The sequence below is a fragment of the Thermobia domestica genome, chromosome 3, assembly GCF_964235325.1.
Source record: "Thermobia domestica chromosome 3, izTheDome1.hap1.1, whole genome shotgun sequence".
Taxonomy (NCBI): Eukaryota; Metazoa; Arthropoda; class Insecta; order Zygentoma; family Lepismatidae; genus Thermobia; species Thermobia domestica.
In genome coordinates, this window is record NC_137456.1 from 264,981,742 (window position 1) to 264,992,281 (window position 10,540).

Sequence of the window (10,540 nt, forward strand, 5' to 3'; positions counted from 1 at the left end):
TGGCCTGTTAGTAATGGTTTTAAATATGTTTTGGTATTAACAGATGGTTATTCACGATTTCTAATTATTGAACCTCTTAGAAATTTAAATGCAAAATCTATCTGTTTAAAATTAGATAAGATATTCTACTCCTACGGATATCCAAACAAAATTATATGTGACAATGCAAGTTATTTTCAAAGCGAATACTTCAAGAGTTACTTGTTTAGTCTAGGTATTAAACGTATTCATACGTCTCCTTACTCCATGTCCAGTAATTTGACAGAGCGTCAAAATACAAACATAAAACAAATAATAAAATGTTACGTACATAAAAATCAAACCCAATGGTCAAAGTATATATATCAGGAACAATATACTTTAAATACTAGTGAGAATAGTGAAACGAGGAAGACAGCGAGTGAATTATTTTTGGGACGCAAAATGTTTAATCCTTTGGACATTAATTGGATCTTACACCTAGGTATTCTTGAAAATTCGCAAAATAAAGAAGAACTAAGTAAAATTGTTGTAGAAAACATTGAAAAGGCCTGGAAAAGAAAAGAGAAGATTTATTCCAAGAAACATAGGGACATAGATTTGCCAGTAGGTGAGAAAGTACTTGTAAAGAGAATAATGAAGGCTTCTCTTGAAAAGAGGTTTCAACCAAAATTAAGTAGTCAGTTCCATGGCCCATTTGAAATCCTTAGTTACCCAACAAGGAACACCGTCTGGTTACAGTTAGTAGCGGATAAGGATACTAAGATCAAAAGGCATGTTAGTTTCATTAAGAAATATTATCCTAGCAATACTAATAACTCTAACAATTCTTGCAATTTTAGCAATATTAACTATCGAAGACAGCTTGATAAATTTGGTTTTGAAAATTGTAACGCTAATAATAGCTGTGAAATAAGTAGTAACAACAATGATAGTAATCACTCTGACTTTGTAACATGAAAATTTTTAAGAAGAATTTGTCATTAATTATTGTGTTAAACTTATAAATGTAATCTTGTTGTGTTTGTTGTATACTGTGCTTGTTGTTCAATTCTGCAGGTTCAGAATTGGGTAGGTCATGCCATGGCTATGAACGTCCTTGTGAACGTCGAAACCCTCGTCATGTCAAAACCTTTCATTCTTATCTGGCGCCCAATCCGAGCCATAAGATGGATGGAAAAACTCTGTATGCGCAACATATTGGTTATTTGTCATCTCTTCTGTAATGGATGGACACTCGTCATCTGATTTCATCGAATGGAAAATGGAGCTCCTGTTGACATCTTCTTGTGAGAGACTTTGGTGAATTTCGTGGTGAGTTTGTTCCAATTCTTCTGCATGCAGTGATTAAGATAAACAATATTTTTTTTCTTTTCGAAATTTCTATAACCAGTTCATTTAAAAAAAAACTCGACCGTGGGGAATTTTATATGTAACATTTCTCCAAGAAAAAAAAACTGTAGTCTGGACACTGAAACAGCTGATTAGTAATTTCCGCATACAGTTAGCAACTATGATATATGTTAGTAGGTCAGGTTCAATGAACATTGTGCTTCGTTTGTTCATCGAGTTAACAGCGCCACCTATGAACCGTGGTCGAAATGTCAACCCGCGATTAGCGTCAGAACAGAAGAAAAGGTAATCGTCGACGGATCTAAAATTACTCTTTGGAAATAAGAATACAAGTTAGCAATTGTAATGGTTAAATGGATTAGAAGTAAATTTTGTGAATAGTGTTGGAAAATAATTTAAGATCCGCTTGTGAAGTGGTGTGAAAGCAAAGCCTGAAATGTGAATAATTATATAATCGTATTGTAAGTGTGTATTTGATGTGGCATGTTCAACGGAACCGTAAGTATGTTCTAAATTCTAACCTTTTTATTTTTGCGCCATTTTGGACCGATTAATACTTCGATTCCGGGGGATATGTTCATCGGATCACACGTAACTATTTCTTTAGTTATATTGAAATTAACATTTAAATTACTTGAAATATTTTTGGATTTAATATCGAAAGCTTTAAATTATTATTTGGATAGAATTAATTCATGGGCGTTAAATTGTGGAATTGTTCACACCGCTATCAAAAGAATTGAAAGGGGAAGATTTCAATTTAAGTGTTGTTTGTTAAGTGTTAAATATATATTTAGTTGTTGCTATTATTCTAGTTGTTACATATATTGGAAATAAATTGTTAATCATATTGAAATTTACTGAATACTTCTTGCTCACTAAATCATTTGCCTTCAGTTCCGCATCAAAGGAGATTACATTAAACCCTTTCGAGAATAGCAGTGTACCCGTTATGGCGCATTACTGCTACAACATTTCTTGAGTGTTGTTGTTTTGGCTGTAGGAGTTTCGACCTGTTTCCGTTTTAACCAGTTCCACACAAACCACATCTACCATCAAGTATTGTTGGTAATAAATTTTATTTCGTCACATTGAAGAGCGCATTCTAACATAGAAATACGCATAATATGCGTTGCAATGACTCTTTGTACATCCACTGGAATGTTTCTATCACGTCCAAAATTTTATTATATCTAAAATCGCTTCTCATACAATTGCAGTTATTACTTCTCTGTACAATATCTTCAATATTTCGGTTACCTCTGAAAGCGTTATGAAGCCCAAACTTGCGTGAGGAATCAAACTCGTTGCATTGATTATTTCTGAAATTAGGAGTATTACCATTTCTCTTAAAATTAGGTTCAGAATAATTATCTTTATTAAGGGAAAAATTGTCTCTCGTTTTAGCACCACTGGCTTTCCTGTCATCAATGTTTCGTACCAATAAATATTTAGATTGGTTTCTCTTTGCGTTATTATGTACCATCATTTTATTCTCGAAATTATGAACTACCATACGAAGGTGAATAAATTTAATTCATTAGAAGGATATAAGAATTTGGTGTAATCTAAAACTAAGAGAATATGAATTGATGCGATTATACGACATGAGAGTTGGTATGAATATAACAATTACAAATCTTTGTAAACTGTTATTACAATATCTTTCAGGCTTTCGTCTACTTTTGGATCAAAATGCTTACCCCTTGTCTGTGCATCAGGGACAAAACTGTGGTTACGAAATAATGTGGTTACACATCAGTGGGTATATCAATCTAAACTGTTTTCCTGACAATATACTCATATTGGGTTTGTGTGAAAATAAAAAGAGGATATATTAGTAAATATTTAAATAACAAACTATGAAGAAATCTCGAGTAAAAGAACACAAAAACATATTTAAAAATATAAAATCTTGCGAGGTCTTTCGAACTCTGATCTTCTTGTCTTTTTCTTCTTATCTTCATTTATGGCCGTAAAGGATAGCAACGAGACCTCTTTCGGTACTAAACCAATCCTATAAAATGAATGTGTTTCCGACAAAATCGACTATTTCATTAACAATTGTAAGTGAAATCTATGTTGCCAGGCTCATAATATTGATGATTGTGGGCATTTTTAAAATTCTACCTGAGAATATATCTGATCAAACCGGTTTATATCAAATCAATGTCAAATCTATCTGGAAGTTCGTAGGCGTAAAGCACCATGTAATCTCTCTCTCTCTCTCTCTCTCTATATATATATATATATATATATATATATATATATATATATATATCGCAAAAATGAACTTTGTGGTCGACAAACATCGTGTGCATGTGTTTCCTCGGAGTTCCCCTGTTTCCTGCCACTTTCTTCATTCCACCATTTCATTCATTTCTCATCATCACCGTCTCCTTTAGCCTATGCGGCATTACCGTTCGATGTAAAACTCAAACATTTAATTTAATAAATGTGTATCTACAGGGCGTTAAAGAACTATACTGACAAACTGTACGAGGATATTCCTTATATCAAAATAAAAGAAAAAGGTTCATATACACCCAGCCCCACAACCAGCCGCAGAGGTTTCTCTGGCAATGAACATGTTTGGGGGGTAAATCATCTAAAATTCTCTTATAAATACCTAAATTTTGTTTTTTTTTTGAATTAATAGAATTTTGAATGGAGATTTGGAGGGTCACGAATAGTTTAGGGGCAGGCACACCTAGCCCCCTCTTTTTGCGGCCCTGTATGGGCCTAATGCAAAATGTGCACACTTTTACAGCTAGAGCTGTCCAAAAATCGCGAAAAATAAAAATCAACAGGCTCTAGAACCTATGGGTGGTAGTCCTTATCTGCGTATAGAAAATTACGCATACACAATCCAAAAATGCATATTACATCAATTTTAAGTGGGTGTGCAGGTTATTCTGTACAGGGTATAACTCTCAAATATGCCCTCAAGAGAGTTTTCAGACATACTCTGATTTCAAGGAGTTTCCAAACTAACCAGGAAGTAAGTCTTGACAAGAATCGACATCAAATGCTTCGAAGGAAAATCAGAAGTGTTAGGAACAAGTAGCTCCGTTTTCTGTATGTGTCTGTGTGTGTTGGAAAGAACATGTGATGCGATTTATTTCGTCACAGTATATTTCACGTTTTCTTCACTTACAAGCGTGAAAGAAAATATCGTACCATGTCTTTTCCAAGTACAAAAGACTGTAATGTTGACTATCCATAAAAGTTCCGACAATCCACCAAAAGATTCCGTGTTAATTGCTGTCTAGGCTTATTGTTTGCCTAATTCGGACCAATTACAAAGTCGAAGCATATCTCATAATTCGGTTGATGGCATGTCTGGGAATTTTACCCTGAAAGGGATATTCTGTACACCCATTGCACATTAAAGAAATTTGCATTTTAGGATTATTAAAAAAATGAAATGAAATCTTTAAATTTTACGTCCACGCTTATGTGGGCTAGGCTAAAGAAGACGGCATTTTTGTATTGTGTATGAATGACTTCCTTTACGCTGAGAAGGACCACACCTCTACACATTTACGAATTTGAAATAGGTCCTCTTCAAATATGGGTTTTTCGCCACTTTGGAAAGCCCTACTTCTGAAACTGCGCTTTTCCGTACAGGTCCACAGGAACTTTTTGACTTATTTTGATGTGAGGCATCGCCTCTTACAGTTTGTCGGTATAAATCGTTAACACCCTATATGTATCTCTCTCTTTCTCTTTCTCTCTCTCTCTCTCTCTCTCTATATATATATATATATATATATATATATATATATATATATATATATTCGCCAGCACAGTTCGACTACTGTCACTTAAGGAGTTGGTAATATTTACTATACGCTATGTAAATAATAACTCGTTAATTGATTTAACTTAAATCACCAAACTATTGCATTTAGTTGAACTTTACATGACACCAAAATTTACTTATGTACGCTTATTATGTCGTCCACTACAGTTATATTGTCCCTATGATAAATAAGCAAGTACAAATTTATTATTCTTATTTGACACAACAACCAGCAAATGATAGCTATCAACATAGCGACCAACGTATACTCTTAGAATATTTAGAACAGACAATATTAATAGGAATATTTTAGCTAATTTTTATATTCTTATTCTTATTCTTTTCTAGGATATGCGATATTTAAAAATATTTTCACCCTAATGACAGATGAAGATCTACATTAAAGAAACGATATATCTGCACTATGAACCCCTACCAAAATTCGCGTGTGCATGAATATATTCATTGCCAAAACTAAAGTGATATTACTATGTACTCCTAGATACTTAATCCTTAATAGACACTTAGATCATTAACCCTGCACTACGCAAAAATTATTACTAATTCAGCTACCTATATTTAAATATTAGCACTACAAATTATTCAGATCATCAGTTTAAAAGAACAACCAATTGTTTTAGAGAACTTCGTCGTGTAAGCATGGATTTGTTCTGCTAGTCTTGGATTATTTTCCATTGGAAATTTCCTTCCATTTATTTTACTCCCATGATGTTCGTAAGAAAGTGCTACAAAAGAAGCATTTATTTAAACATATGCTAATATTTTGCAAGCACATTCCGTTAATATCATATTAAAGTGTTTGAAAATAAACACAAGCTGTTGTAAATTGAACTATATACTGTATGATAGTGACAATAAGGAAGTTCTTGTGCTTATTCAAAAATTAGTACTTCTTGAAAGAGAACATAGGAGGTTTTCTGTCTTTGTGGAACAAGCAACTAATCCTTTCACTGTAACGTTTTCTGCACTCTTATTTACAGTTTTACCGCAATGTAATACCAGCAGTCAGAAATCCACAATTGGTTCCTTGTACATGAGAAAACGTACCTGCGTTTAAATGTTAATGTACATTGTACATGTTTCAAATTGAATCAGAATTGTCATGAGTGCACAAAGTGTGGTAGAGGGTTAAAGTTACGTAAGTAAAGATCAATTGGAAGAATGTAGATACCCAATTACTAGTATGGAATCTAGTAGTTGTATCGAAAACACATGAATGAAACAATTTGAAATAGAGAATTCTATTTTGAATGTATAATAGTAAGAATATAACACGAGAAAACGAAATGAAATAAAATATTTCAGTTTGTCGTTTTACGATTATAATCATTAAGGTAAGAGAAACGGTCGATTAAACAAGTAGTTTAAATGAAATCTTTCTGTTTAACGTCTCAATGGTGTGCCTGTATGCTTAAGGGAGACGGTGATTAAAACATATAAAAACAAACGGAGAATTGATGAAAGGAAAACTTGAGATGAAACTGGAATTCCACGTACACGTTGTTGTCCATCATGATATTTTTGCCGGAGGTCGAACCAGCGACACCAAGGACCACATGTAAGTGGTCTACCACTGAACTTTCTTGTCACGTGGAACATTTTGTCGCCCGTTGGGAAGAAATCCTGAAGTTTGTTAAACTCCACAGACATAACTTATTTTCACCCGAGTAGTTTAAGTAAAGGTTGCTGAATTATTTTAATACATAAATACAATATACTAGGTGTTTTATTAGGTGACAATGTGTAATATGCTTAATTAGTACTGCATTGCTTCGCTCTCTTAGTCACTGTATTTAGTATCGATATTTGCGGACACTCGGCAATACATGTCGTTGATTTCCCTTATTAGTCCGGAGAAACGAGTGACGATTGTATAAGTTTTTACATACAGTTTTAGATGTAGCCAAGGAGTACCTTCCCAAATGATACTATGTTATTATTGAGTCCTTACCCTGATGTGGTTCAACATACGTTACTAACATTAGCTCAATACTTACGTAAATTCCATTTATTCAAATTTATCCCACTGCAAATATTCTATAACCAATACTATTTACATCTACGTTTATAAAAAGTCAATCACAAAAAAAGGCTGTGATTTTCAAACAGATGAACAAAGAATCATGAAATAAATTATAAAATAGGTTCCTGCACGTAAAATAAGAAACAACGGTGTTCCATTTCACTGTTGAAATATTCATCTCTTGGGCGTAACTGTGACTACTAAGGAAAATAACATAATGCATTTACACATTTAGAGATAGTATACGAACTTTTCCCTCCAAGCAGTTCTAGGGGCCGCCAGGAGTCCAATTTTCATTTCCCAGTGATAAGATTTTAACAAAATTGAGCGTATTTCAGTGTCATTCAAATTTTGCTTAACATTTATGGGTGCACGTCTCCTATCAACACCGTTGGAAAGGCGCTGAACTTTATTAAATCAAAAAATACGATTTTACTACTACTGTGTAGTATGAGTTTCATTGTCAACATGGTACTACTTATACTTTCATCAGACAATGTTGAGACAAACAATTTACAGATAATAATTGTTTAAATAGGGGTAATTCAATGAACGCTGCGTTGTTTCTGGCGAGGTATTCTCGCTTAACTCTGGGGTGAGTTTACATATTGGGTGGACGCAAATAATAGTTATATTTAGCTATAGCGAAACTTTTCAAGAATACAACTGTTACTCAGCTGTGAACTCTAATATTTGCTGTACGATCATAGGTTGAATAATTGTATCATTTTGGAATTTTTTGTATACATTCTATATTGTTTAAAATATTCAATGTATTTTGTCATGTTATTTAAAGAGGTGAATAGACAAAATTGGATTACAGTCAGTATGTCTATTCAGTTCGTGGATTGAAAACAACTAATAAACCTGATGTTTGTAGTTTTACATGGTGAAGAATATTTCAATAAACTGGGATGACATTAGAAGAAGTCTCCTGCTTGGATTAACATACAGCATTCCCTTTTCAGCAAGAACGTCTTATGAAGTTCATATCCGCACTCTAATACATATCCAAATTCCATAATTCCCACCGAATGTCAAGCGCCAAAGCAGTATACGTTAGTTAGGTAATCATAAGCTGCTTTCCACATATTGCGTATGGCTATTTTTGACCAATTTTTATCCCCTCTCTCTCTCATCACACTTCGTTACGAAAGACCGAACCCTTCCCTCGTTCGTTAAGTAATATTTTGGGTATTGTTTTTCACTAATTTTGCTTATTTTAGGTGTTATTACAATAAAAAATTATTTTAAATGCTAGAAATTTTTATTAGAAAATGCTTGTTTCTAATACATTTCTTGTTTTTCTACGCCAGTAAATCAAAGTAATAAAAATTGTAGTACTGTAACAATATTTTTACCCCGTAAGATTGTATAGTTAGCCAGTCTTAATTCTTCGAAATTTCATAGTCATCTTTTAACTTAAACTACAAATACAGATCACTGAACAAAGCAACGTTAGTTTTTCTTTTAACCTTTAGAATCCCGGAAAAAATACTGACGTCAAATACCACTGGGATCCAATGGACCTCAGGACAAAAATTCATTGTTTAACTGCAATTTAATCCTTTCTAAATGAGGAATGAAATAGTTAACAACAATCTTTAGGCTTTATGGACATCATAGTAAACAGTGATAGTTCTTGTAATGTTTATATATTTCAAATTTATAATTATAAATCGTGGATAAAAACATTATTTTATTATTTCCAAACTTGCCTTTACAATTATTTTTGTTATCAGTAGAAAGGCGGCTGGGTCATTTTTCACCCTTTTCGAACTTTACGTTTTAACAACTTTACTATTTTCTTACGAATCGGATCGAATTATTGCGACTTTTAATCATTCTCTGAAAGAAATATTTGTACTAAGTATCATTCCTATTCACACTTCGCCTTCCGAAATACAAAACAATTATACTAGAACGACGCCGTGGGTCAAATTTGACCCAACTTATTTATAGTGATATTTTGTTGCATTGTAGCAACACTGCTGGCTAGCGTCTTTATCTTGTCCTTTCTCATAACACACTCTCCCATTCCAACTCCTGTTCAAGGCCAGCTACTCAGCAATTTTGTCAGTTTAGTTGGAGTTAGTAATACTTTAGAGAGTCCGTTGATTAGAAGAATCTCATTATTTTCGGACTGATGTACTATTTCAAACACTCATTATGAGCAAGAAACTGATGACACCGGATAAAATACTTGCAAATGGCAATGACATAAGTGACGCCGAGTCTGACGCTGAATGCGTTGATATTTCTTCAGATGAAGAGTACCTGCCAAACAACAACGAATATGATGATCCGGATGAAATATCGAAAGAGGAAGAGATAATCACCGAAATCCATACTTCTGCAAATAAGCGTCGTAAAATAGGTAAGAGTATTATTATTATTATTATTATTAAACACAAATTATATTTATTACATCGTAGCAAAATATTCATAATAATTTCAATCATTTTGACAAAAAAGATGCAAACAATGTGCATGGTACTGTGAAAATATATAATGTATTTTTCTGTTGGTATCACTATGTTGAAATGTTTCATGAGAAGACTTTATAGCACAAATAAATAATAATAAATAAATAACACCCATTATAGATCCACTGTTGGATGAGGCTTCTCCCGGAGGGAGGACTTGGACTACTGCTCCGCGCTGACCAGACGAGTTGGGAGAGGAAAGCCGAAGCTCTCACTGTGATCGCCACTATATGACCGTCCCGCTGGTCTAGTGGTGAACGTGGCTGACTACGGATTGAGGGTTCCCGGGTTCGATTTTCGGCGCTGCCAAGAATTCTTAAATTACTAGCCAGTGGCGTAACGAGAAATTTCAAAGCTACTGAAAACAAAAAAGGTTAGAGGTCTAAATGGGAGACAACTTATTCTTGTATATTTGGATAACTTATATTTCAACCAAAGAAGTAGAATGTCTAAAGGAGTTGTTCGAAAGAACAGGTTGTTTACCATTCTTTTTATGGCACAACTTTCACGATAAGAACCTAACTTATCTTATTTAGAAAACATTCACTCTATGCGTACTTTTTCTGGTTTGAACTACTGCAAGTTTATGACTGTATATGGTATTTTAAGTTATGTCAGATTATGTGCTCCCACAAACTCTAAATAAGGAGAGGAAAGATATAGAATTGCATAGATGCGTATCACAACCATATTACTAAAATACTTTTGTGTAATACGTCACGTTTTTATTTGTGAACAATTTTTATGACCCATCTCCTTATAGAGGAGTGACTGAACTTTGTTTTGTGTAAGACTGCAAGTTTAGATGTGTGTAGATTGGGTTAGTTTAGTTCAGATAAGTCCTGCGCTTGAACAAACTATCTAGGAATAATA